The sequence below is a fragment of the Saimiri boliviensis genome, chromosome 19 (assembly GCF_048565385.1).
Source record: "Saimiri boliviensis isolate mSaiBol1 chromosome 19, mSaiBol1.pri, whole genome shotgun sequence".
NCBI classification, from domain to species: Eukaryota; Metazoa; Chordata; class Mammalia; order Primates; family Cebidae; genus Saimiri; species Saimiri boliviensis.
In genome coordinates, this window is record NC_133467.1 from 16,955,440 (window position 1) to 16,968,000 (window position 12,561).

General features: G+C 44.0%; 1 long non-coding RNA gene across 1 annotated transcript in view; it reads right to left on the reverse strand.

Moving 5' to 3' along the window:
- LOC141582237 (uncharacterized) overlaps positions 1 to 12,206 on the reverse strand; it is a 104,357-nt gene extending 92,151 nt beyond the window's left edge. The window contains exons 1-2 of the long non-coding RNA XR_012515045.1: positions 12,136 to 12,206; positions 802 to 931 (exon numbers count right to left, since the gene is read on the reverse strand). This is a non-coding gene — a long non-coding RNA (uncharacterized LOC141582237). The remainder of the gene's footprint in view (positions 1 to 801; positions 932 to 12,135) is intronic.
- Positions 12,207 to 12,561: the final 355 nt, after the last annotated feature.

Consider the following 12,561-nt stretch of genomic DNA (forward strand, 5'->3'; position numbering starts at 1 on the left):
TTGTTCAGCACATTGAAATAAACCCTTTCCTATAGGATCCAACCGGAAGTCAGCCGCCTTCACACAGCCTCCCCGTGTGGTGTGCTTTGCCGGCTGTTATTAGTCTTGTTCCCTCCCCAACCTCATGTATTGAGGTGATTCTCTCTCTTCTGAATTTACACTTAATTTTTTTAATTAACCAACTTCTCTGTGTTTTTCCATTTATAATCCCGTGGCATTTTACCCATAGCTCTTAAGGCAATTATGCTCTTTGCATTGATTCTGGAGATGTTCCTCCATAAATATCTGGTGGATGAATGAGTGCAGCCTTTATAGATTTTTTTTCTCTAACAAGTCTGATTTCACATACTCTAAGTCAATTGAAAACATATTATACGTGGAGTGAATTTATGTATGCTTACAACAAGTTATTTTAAAGGATCACTTGAAAGGGTGCTTATTTCTGGTGTGGGACTACAATTTTTTATGTAACTATAAAAAGAAAAATTAAACTGGTGACAGGATGGTTTTGGCGATATTCTCTTACAGAATATTTTAGTCAAAATTTTGTATAATAAGGCAGAGAGTGAGCCCAGGACAATTAATAGCAACAGCATCAATAATTTAATATGCACTATTCACTGAGAACCAAATATGTATTAGAAACTGTTCCATAGAATACGTACACATTATTTCTATTCTTATATTTTACAGATTTGCAAATTGAGGCTTAAAGAGATTAACTTTAATTATCTACCTACACAAGCTTAACCTTTAAAATCCATGCTTAAGTCTTATTTTTCTGGGTTAGAAACTACTCACCATATTACTCCAGGAACCTTCCTTTTCCCTTGTAAATTCTGTTCCATTTTTGGCCAACACATGGTTTTCCTCTGCTGTATTAGTGTGAAGTCACTCTTTTCCAGACATGATGGTGGTAGTTCCCAGATATCTGAAAAGATAAAGATATCAGTGCATGAGCAGTCAGGGCTTTTTTTTTCATGTTGATTCACCTTAGGACCCAGCCCAGCAATGCCTGCATCTGAAAGTCATGTGCACGAGCACAGCTCTGCCTCAAACCACAAACCCCAGACACGGAGCTGTGCACCAAGCATGACTGTCTCTGTTAATATTAATTGGCATAATTTAGCTTAACATATTACATCTTAGAAATATAATCATTGTCAAACAAAAATGTCTACATTGACCTGTTAGAATGGAAACTTCTACCACAACGGCCACTCTTGGAGCTTTGCAAGGTCACTGTTACGTTATATAAGCTTACTTGAGGGAGTTCCCTACAGGTAATGTAGTGAGAATAAAGAACTTGGGGTTCAAATCTTGACTCTACTGCTTAGGAGCTATGTGGCTTCTAGGTGTCTATTTGTCCATTTTTGTAACAGGTGGGCAGAGGGGTGAGGAAGGAGATAACATTTATTTTTAACAAATGGTATGAGGATTGTAGAAAACATAAGGACCTGGTATAGATGAAATGCCTGGTAGTTACTACTGTCACAGGTAATTTCTATCCCTTAGCAGAAGAAAGTGTTCTGTATTAGTTTCCTGTGACTTCTGTAACTAATTAAAACAAACCAGGTGGCTTAAAACTCCACAGATAGTTCTTGCACGGTTTTGGAGGCTAGAAGTTGAATCAACATGTTGGCAGGTTTGTGTCTCCTCGGGAGGCCCTAAGGGAAAATCCACTATTTTCTTCTTCCACCTTTGGTGGTTGCTGACTTGCTTGACTTACACTCACATCTCTGTACTCTCTGTGTCCAGGGTCACATTACCTCCTCCTCTTCTGTGTGCCCTTCCTCTGCCTTCCTCTTGTAAGGACACCACCCATTTAGGACCCACTCATTTGACTCAGAATGATGTCCTCATCTCGACATCTTTAACTTACTTAAATCTGCCATGACTTTAAAAATAATAATAAAATAGCATTCACAGGTCCTGCGATTAGGATGTGAACATGTTTATGGGAATGTGAATAACTCAGCCCACGACAGGTCCTGAAGGATAAGTTTTTTGTTGATTTTTGGGGAGCAGATGGAATACATGTGTGGTGTACAAAATGCTGAGTGGGGTAACTCAGTGATGTTATTGACGGCCAGGGGGCAGCATACGAGGCCAAAACAGATTCTGAGAGTGGGAAGTAAGGCTGAGGAACCCAGAGAAACAACCTGGAACAGTAGGAGATGGAGGAGGCCTGGGTCTGGGGAGATCAAGGCTCTAGGTCTTGCCCCGATTCACAATGTAACAGAGGGCCAGATATCTCTATGGGTCTGTTTCCCCAGATACAAAATGAGAAGATTGGACCGGAGCAGGGATTTTAAGTTGACTGCTTGCAGGCTGAATGCAACGTGCCTAAGTATATCAATTGTGTCATTGTAAGATCTGAATGTTTGTAAGTTGGCAGCCATCATATAAAAATTAGTATGGCTTCTGTCAAAAATCAGATGTAACAGGCACTGGGCATGCAGCCTCCGATGCTGATGATGTGTTGTAGGATAGTGACCCTACTATTACCCTGGCACGAACAGCCTCGTTTACCACCTCACCCACCATGCCCCATTGTCTTCTGACACTGTGGTTGATTGCCAGTGCCTTTTATCATCCCCTCACCCGGCAGATTCCCCGATGGCCAAGACATATTTGTCTGTATCCATGTTTCTATCAGTAGTGAGATTCAGGTGGATGATTTTTCCTATACCTACTTGGGTTCACTCACTTACGTAACCTGCATGAGGCCTTTAGAGTTTTGCCTTTGTGACACCAAGTCAGAAGACTAAGACCACTGCTTATCTCTGGGATGTCAGTGATCTCAGTGCCAGAAGGGAAGGTGGCAGGGGATGGTGATGCTGGAGACTAGCTTGATCTATGTCTGCAAATAACTCTCCATGTGCCCACCCAGGTATGTGAATCCACCATGTTCCCGGACCTTTGTTAGGACTACTTCAAAATTCACAGGACGATGTTCTGGCAACTTTTATTGCTCCTTCCCCAGTTTTCTCAGTCCTCAGACTTCTTTCCCTCATCTCTCTGTACACACCCATGCTCCTGCTCCAGGACCTTTCACTGAGTCCCCATTCTGTGGTGTTTTTTCCTTTGGTAGCAGCTTCTCATGTACGAGTTGACAGCAGCTTCTCCTTCATCCTGGACTTTCCTGCTCTCTCCTGCATGATTCATGACTTAGTTCTGCAGAGCATTTTTAGAGCCTTGTTTGCAACGGAAGAGAACTAGGGAAACTAAGCAGCATATTGTCTTCAATCTGGTCCCTCTCATAAGGGGTCTGGCTAATTCTTACAGTTGTAATCCTGCAGTAATGAACCATCTGAGAAGACAGTCTCTCTCTCAGTGGGAGCCTCCTATGACTTAGGAAAGAGTCATGTGCCCAGGTATTGCCAGGGCTGAGCTTGCCTGCCCACCCTTCAAAGAAGCTGCCCAACCCTGTCCCCTGATCTCAAGGTCTCATTGTTACTTGTGCTTTCCCAGAGCCCCTGTCTGACACAGGAGTGATCTCCCCACCTTATCTTATCTCCCCACCTTCCCAATAATTTTTAAACCTCTGGGTACTACCATCTTCCCTGAAAACGGGGTTCTAATAATGACAGCTAAGTATGCCAAGAAAAGAGGGGCACAAGGTCTCTCCCAAGCAGAAGCAGCCCTGCTTTTATTTTTATTTCTGTTTTTGTTTTGTTGTTGTTGTTGTTGTTGTTGTTGTTGTTGTTGTTGTTTCGGTGTTTCTAAACTTCCCAACAGCCATCGAGCTAAGAAACTTCTAAAAATATACAAAAACTACAGAAGAGCTTTCTCTCCTTTGAATCTTTAACTCTGTGCAGTTCAAGTCAATAGACAACTAGCAGTATCTGCTTGGTGCCTTGGCCATGCTTGTGTTCAGTTTTGAGACAACAAAATGTGGAGATAATGCTAGCTTTATAGTACGGGTACACGCGATCAGCAGGAAGACAAGCACAGCTTGAAAAGGAGCGCAGAAGGAACAGTTCGGTGTGGACAGAGGAAGGTAGATTGAGAGGCAGGAAAGGGTGATTGAGGCAGAAAATGATATTCTTGCTGGTTTATTTTGAGGATGGTGACAATCCCAAGGCTTCTGCAGACTCCAAGGACAGGAACTACTTCTTAAAGACCCACATGGTTCGCATTTCCTCGGAATTACATCCTGTTACACCTCCCATTTTTCTCTATTCTGTATGTGAATGGATGGTGCCACTGTTAACCCAGTAGCTCAAGCTGGAGGTGCCGATTCCTCCTGATCCCCACTGGCTTCTTCTCTCCGTTGCCTTTTTTAGTCACTGGATCAGTCACTTCTGCTTTTTCAGTGTTGACTCCATGCCCACTTCTCCCCTCCCTGCCTTTCCAGGTCAATTGCAGGGCTTTCCTAACTCATCTCAGTCTCTAGTCTCTTCCTTTCCCATCTCTCCTTTATCCTACCACAATTGCCAATTTGATCATGTTACTAATAGGCTTGAAATATTAAGAATAAATCTTCCCATGCTCCTGTGAGACAAAATTCCCAATCCCTAGCTGGCACGCACCCCTGATATTCTGGTCTCATCGCTTCTCCTTTTTGATCTATACACCAAACGTCCTGCACGCTAGATTGCGCAGCTCCTTGCTGATGCCATGCTGTTTCCACGTCTGCGCCTTCACACACCCGTGCCCTTTCCTGGACTGCCCCTTCCTTCACTCCTGCACCTGCAAGCCCTGTTTGCCAGGAAAGCTCAACTTGTCCTGAAAGTACCAGCTTACTGTGACATCTTCCCTAAGTTCCTCTCTACTTGGTTCAATGCAAAGCACACCCCTCCCCTTCCCACATCACTCTCCATAGACCTCATGCACCTCTGCTGGCCCTTTATCACCTGGACTCTCATCATTTGCATGCAGGTCTGATCCTACCACCAACCAGGGAATTGAAGAAAGTGTCTAGACCTCATTTATTTTCCTCTCTCTAGCCCTTAGCAGAATGTCTAGAGCATATTAGATTTTCATTAAATGCACTCACTCACTGAACAAATATTTCTAAATCATGTATTCTGTGTCAGGCAGTATTTAAGGCCCTAGAGATACAGCAGTGAAACACTTTAGGGGATAATTATCTGCCCTCATGGAGCATACATGGCGGTAGAAGAGCCAGAGAGTAAATAAGATAAATGCTAGAAACATACTATGTCACCCAGTGATGAGTGCCAAGGAGAAAACCCAAGCTCACCTGGAGGAGGAATCTAAAGAATATGTGTTGAGTAAAAGCTGTTCCTTCTCCTGGGGAATTTTATAAAATTTCAGGAGAAGGGAAAAGAGGGATATACTTGAGATGAATACATTTGAGAGAAGCAAGAGATCTAGAAAGTACTCATTAATGTTTGAAAAATCTGGTATTGACCCTCCAGTGAGAGGGATTCAGAAGAACCTATGGTCTGTGAGCAGTAGAGTCTGAGCAAATGTTTATCTAAAATAAAGAAATGATTTTGCAAACTGCCTGTGATATCAAATTCCTGCAGCTTCTACCTGAATATTAGCATCTGATTTGTGCATTTCTTTCCCTCTCTGGGACTGAAGCCTTTTTTTTTTTTCTTTTTCTGTGTTTCTCTCTCACATGAACGCCTGGGTTCTTCTAATTGCAGATGCCTCACCCTCCCTCCTGCCCTCCCCAGTAATCTGTGGTCAACGTGGAAAGGTGACTCAGGCAACCTGGTCACTATCATGATTCCTTCTAGCACCACACACACACACACACACACACACACACACACACAGTGACCCACACAACATACACACTCACAACACTAACACACAACACACACATACACAGCATACACTCATTCACACACACAAACTCACTCATGCAACACAACACACACATTCACTCACAACACTCACACACATATTCATTCACACAACACACACACACTCATTCACAACACTTACAAACTCACATAGCACACATGCTCATACAACACATTCACACACAATATTCACACTCACATAGTAGACACAATGCACACTCGTTCACTCACATAGCACATACACATTCACACAACACACTCATTCACTCACATAGCACATACACATTCACACAACACACTCACATAGCACACACAATACATACTCTTTCACTCACATAGCACACACAACACCCATATGCACACTGATTCACACAACACTCACATACACAGTGACTTTCACACACTTATACACATGCAACACACTCACTTCCTTACACTCTCCTACATGCATGTTCACTTGTTCACACACATACTCACACATGCAGACACACCCTTTCACAAACACACTAAAATCCCAGCAGCAGAGGCTCCACTCTCCTTTCCTGCTTGTCATTAGCTGGTGAAGACGGTCTGCAGCTGCCACGTTTCTCCCCCCAGGCACTTTGGAATGTGGTAACTTAAGGCCTGATAATAGGCCACGGGTCAATTTTAATGAAGCCACCTCCAGGCTGTTTCTGCTTGCATTGCCATCCAAGAACGCTAGGTTTCCCCATTCCACTGCCTGTGGGGATGACTGCTAGGGGCTGAACTGTCCCCCTGCCCGCCCCCCAAAAAAGTGACACACTGAAAGTCCTAACCCTCTGCCACAGAATGGTATTGTATTTGGAGGCAGGGGCTGTAAAGAGGTGATTATGGTAAAATGAGGTCCTAGGGATGGGCCCCAGTCCAATACGGCTGGGGTCCTTATAAAAAGAGATACAGATATAAACAACACACAGACCGTGGGCCGACCTGTGAGGATGCAGGAAGAGGGCAACCCTCTGCAAGCCAAGGAGAAACCTCACCAGACACCAACACTTCTGGTACCTTGATCCTGGACTTCCAGTGTTCAGAATGGTGAGAAGATACATTTCTGTTGTTTCTCTACTTTGTTAGTGAGCTGAATACAGCTGACTAACACAGCGACATTGTCCTTTCTCATCTGCAGCCACCTGCCCTAATGCACTGACCTCCCCTTTCACAGTGGATGTGAGAGGCAGCCTGAACACAGTCTCCTTCCCAGGAAAACCAATCTCGTATTTTAGAACTCCCACAACTTGTAATGTGCAGGGCAGCTCTCCTGCAAGACCCCACGAGGCCTTTGGAGCAAGCTCTGTTCTCTGACACAGGGCTGGCTCTATTTTCCTTGAATGGAACGCCCATTTCCAGATGCCGCTTCATGTCTTCACGAACCCTGCCCAGCAGGGAGGAAGCAGCCCTCCGAGGGGGCAAGAACGTGTTTGATCTGATCAAGTGGCCCTGCCTGGTATGACCTAGTGAAGCTCGCTTCCTTAGACATGTTATTGTCCAGTCAAGGAAGAAGTTAAATGACTCCAAATCAGAAACTGAATTAAAACACTTATTCCTATCAACTGCAGGACCAAAACGGCATTGTTTAGATGGTGTTTCCCGCCCCCTCTAAGAGAAGAATCTTTTTTTCTTTCCATTTTTGTGACCAAGTAAGTAGAAAAGTAGCAGCACACTTCTGAAAAGGGCTAGAATATGAAAAAGGAATGATAATTCATTATTCAGTAATCAACTCCAACTGCAAACGCAGCTGATCCTGCAGAGAACATAGGGCTGTGGGGAAAGATAAACCCAGACCCTGCCCAGCTCGCACCCTCTGGGGCAAATCCTCTCCACAGAGACCTTATTAAGAGGAGAAAGATGGGGAACCAGCATGGGGTACCACAATTTGCAGCCTCTCTACCTTTGTACAAGCACATTAACATGCAGAGTCATTGTTTTATGGGCCTCCCACCCCTCCTCTCCAAACCCCACTCACAGATTAAGAAGCATCGTATAATCATCTGCCTTAAGGTTCCAGAACGAATCCCTCTCCACTGGGGCCTCTGAATAGAGAAGCAGATAAAGTCTCTGCAAGAGGACAGACCCGTAGAGCAGCTTCTATTTTTCAGTCAGCCCTTGCTCTGTGCTTTCGTGGTAGGCAGAATTCTAAGATGGGCTGCGAGATTCCCGCCTCCCGGGGTACACGCACCTTCTCCCAATTATCCAGGCAAATGCTAATCTAGGTGCTCCCACGAAGGAATTTTGCAAATATAATCAACCTGTGAAATCAGTTGACCTTAAGGAGAATATCCTGGCTGAGGCTGACCTAACCAGGTGAGCCCATAAATGAGAGTGGGTTCTCTCTGAAGTTTGAGAGGGATTTGACCCCAGGGATGTTCTCCATTGCTGGCTTTGAAGACAGGACCCATCAGATGAGGGATATGGGTGACTTCTAGGGGCTGACAGCAGCCCCTACCTGGAGCTGACAAGGAAATGGAGAACCTGGCTCTCCAACCACGAAGAACTGAATTCTGCCACAATCACATGAACTAGGAAGAAGGCCTCGAGCTCCAGTAAAAAGTAACCTGACCAACACCCTGATTTTAGCCTTGGGTGACCGTGAACAAAGGATCCGGTCCTGCTGTGCTTGGACGTTGGACCCACAAAACTGAGCTAATAAATGAATTTATTTTAAGCCATCGAGTCTATAGTTATTTGCTATGCAGCAACAGTAAACTAATCTAGCTCTCAAAGATCCCTACAGAACTCTGCTGACAGAGCTGAAACACTTACATAATCTGCTCTGCAAAATGTTTCCAGGTGTGCGGTTAGACTCTCGCTCCCCCAGATTCGAAGCCCTTCAAAGGCAGGGATATAGATACCTCACTTGTGAGGGCACTCACAGGTGGAGTGGTTAAGAGCACTCAGGTCAAACAGAATACCTGCTCTAGCAGCTACCTCGGGCAGATTCATTCCCTGAACTGCAGTTTTGCTATTTCTAACATAAAGCTAATGGCATCTACCTGTTGGGATTATTGTGAAGAGTAAATGAGAAAATCAATACAAAACATTTAGTACTATGCTGGTGTGAAGTAAATTTATGGCAATTATCATTATTTATTTGCAATCAACATGTAGTGAGCAACTACTTTGTGACTGGCTATGTGCTATGCTAGGTGCTAGGGATATGATGATGAATGCCACCAAACCCTGGTCTTCAAGGATCTCACTATCGATCTGGCCTCTACAGTATCTCTAGGAATGTTCTGTTTGAAGAAGCTGTTTCATCTTTGTGGGGGTGAATAGCACTAGGGTGTGGGCTATGAGCAGATTCCAACTGTGCCTGGATTTCCTAGGAGGTGCTGTGGAAGATTTAGGTGCTTTTTCCACAGTCCCTTGCAGGTCCTGGAAAATCATGCCACAAGAACTGAGCCAGGATGAAGATGCATTCCCAATCTTGTTTGATAATATGAATTACGTAGAGACACTTAGTAAAATCCAGAACTAGGACCCCACCCACAGCAGAGGAGTGCCTGGCATCTATTTCACATGTACCTCATACTCTGATCCTGCCCAGTTATCTATTGCTGGGCAACAAACTACCCCAAAACTTAAAAGCTCAGACCAACAAACATTCTGTGGTCAGAAGTTTGTACAGAACTTAACTGGACAATTCTTCTGTTCCACGTGGCGCTGATTGAGGTCCCTCGAGGTATTCAGCTGGCAGACAAGCTGGTCTGAAAAGGTCCAAGAAGGCTTCACATTACATGTCTGTCTCCATTTTGGGAATGCAACTCAAGGCTCTCAGACAGAGTATTCTAGGAGACAGGGTAGAGAAACTGCCCATTTCTCAAGGCCTGGGCCTCAAAGCTGGATGAATTCCACTTTCCAGTATTCTACAGAGCAAAGCAGTCTCAGAGCCTACCCAGCACTAAGAGGAAAAGATACAGGCTCACCTCTCAATGAGAAGAATGTGACAAACTTCTTTAATCTGCCTAAGCAGAGTTAGTAAACAATGTTTTGTGGCAGAGTATCAAATAGCTGAGGGCTCCAATCTGATCAGTTTCCGAATGTTCAAGAACAGGGGTTAGCAATTTTTTTTCTGTAAAGGGCCAGATAGTAAACATGCTCGACTTTGTGAGCTACATAAAGTCTCTGCCACATGTTGTTTTATTTATAATCCTTTTAAAAAATGTAGAAACCATTTTTAGCTTGTGGGCTATATAGAAATGGCCTGCAGGCCAGATGGAGCCCATGGGCTGTCGTTTGCCAGCTCATATTCTAGAATAATCTTCCATGACACACAGTCTGGCTGACTCGTAGTTATGGTAGCAGCTTCTAACCGTCATATCCCCTGAGTAGCAATAATTCAGAGAAACAGCTGGAAAGGATCTCGGAAGTCACCTACTCTAATCCTAACGATGCGGAAACTGAGGTCCAGCGAGATTAAGAAACCTGGTGGAAGTACCACGGCTGACCATAGACCCTCGGACATCCCCAGGTCTTCTTTCTTCTAATCCAGTGCTATTTCCACTGTGACAGACCATATCTCAAAATGCGATGTTTCTAGTCAGCAGAAATCACAAGTATCTGGGAGTAGGGCAGACAGATTAAAAGACAGACCTTGTAAACTAACCTGAACAAGATTGTGCGGTGAAACATGCTTGGAACTTTGGACCTTGCAGGGTCTTTTCTCCCGGCTGGCTGTGGGGCAGGATCTACCCTGGAGGCCGATATTGTGGCCGCGCTGCTTGGCCTGGGTCTGGTCACTGGCTAGAAAACTGGAGTGCAGGCTGTCACTCCTATTGGGATGGCTCATCCGTGTGGGAAGAATGCAGAACACGCACGGAAGGGAGGGAGGGGAGGGGAGGGTGCACACGGATCTGCTTAAGGTGGGCGGGGCTGTCAATGCCTCCCGCTGGAGAAGAGCAATCAGGGCAGAGGGCTGTAGAATCACTTGTCATCTCCTTAGTGGGAGGCGCTATTTACTGGGCGTCTCATTTTGCTGAGTTCCTCAAGAAGCCTCTTATTTACTAGTATTTGCTTGTATGCCCCATATTTTTCCGTGTCTTCATGCCTTCGGATATGCACTCTCCTCTGTATGAGACACTCCCACCCCTGCATGCCATCTCCTCTGAGAAGTTAAATGTCATCTCCTCTGAGGATTCTTCCCTCAGCTTCTCAGGAATATTAAGACACTTGTTCCTGGCTCCCACTTTGTTTTTATTGTACATAAATAACGTAACTAATCTGGCCCCAAACCACCTAGATGCTTGCCGCAAATAGTAACTGTTTCTGTCATACATCTTTTTTTATCAAAGATGTTAACTAATTGTGCTATAATTGTTTTTTTATTTTTTAATATATATATATATTATATTTTATTGCATTTTAGGTTCTGGGGTACATGTGCAGACCATGCAGGATTGTTGAATTGGTACATACGTGGCAATGTGGTTTGCTGCCTCCATCCCCATCACCTATATCTGGCATTTCTCTCTATGTTATCCCTCCCTAACTCCCTACTCCCTGCTGTCCCTCCCCTAGTCCACCTAACAGACCCCAGTGTGTGATGCTCCCCTCCCTGTGTCCATGTGTTCTCATTGTTCAACGCCTGCCTATGAGTGAGAACATGCGGTGTTTGATTTTCTGTTCTTGTGTCAGTTTGCTGAGAATGATGGTTTCCAGGTTTATCCGTGTCCCTACAAAGGACACGAACTCATCGTTTTTGATGGCTGCATGGTATTCCATGGTGTATATGTGCCACATTTTCCCTGTCCAGTCTATCATCGATGGGCATTTGGGTTGGTTCCAGGTCTTTGCTATTGTAAACAGTGCTGCAATGAACATTCATGTGCATGTGTCCTTATAGCAGAACAAGAGATGAGGTCTCACTTTGTTGTCCAGGCTGCACTTGTGCTTTCTTTGTCTTGTTAGCTGAACTAGATGCATTTCTTAATTGTTTATTTTAATATCTATTTCTTTATGAGGTTGTAAGCTAACTTACAGGAATAGCAGGAATCATGTTTTTGTTTTCTTTTTTTTTTGTTTGTTTGTTTGTTATTTTTGTTTCCCAGTCCCTATTATAGAGCCCAGCACAGAGTGGGTATGAAAATAAATGTTTGCTGAAAGAATACGTGAATTTATGAAAGTAGGCACATCTGCAGTAATCAATAATACATTCCTCCCGGGGTCAGGGTGCTGGATGACTCTGACTGCAACATTTTCTTTATTACTGGCTCTGAAGAGTTGGAATCAATCGAAATAGTTACCATGAGGAGCTTATGAAGTTTTTTCCTTTGGGACTTAAATGTAACAGCTATATCTTTAAAGAGTTGGTTAGGCACAGTTTTGTTCAGGTTACCTTGCAAGGTCTGTCTTTCAAGCCGTGAAGAGTGTATCCATTCCTCTTTTCCAGTGTCCTTGATACTGGGCTTCCAGACCAACCATATGTTCTGGCGCTTTCTAAAGAATAACACACAAGGTCAACAGTTGGCTTTTGATAGCTTGATTCATGGAACATTTAGAAGCTTTGCTTAACATTTAAATCATGCTTTGGAGAAATATAATTACATACTCTAAATGGAGTCCTCAGCAGTCCCAGCTACTCTTTGCATGAACACGTTCTGATTCAGAGTAACTAGACACTGGCTGATCATAATCCCTTTCCACATATCAATTTTATTTTCTATCTTGACTCCTGCCTTTTGCCCATTTAATGTGAACTTTTAGAAAATCCAGACTGACCCTTTTCTTATTACAATGCAAAATAACATATTACTGTTGTTTT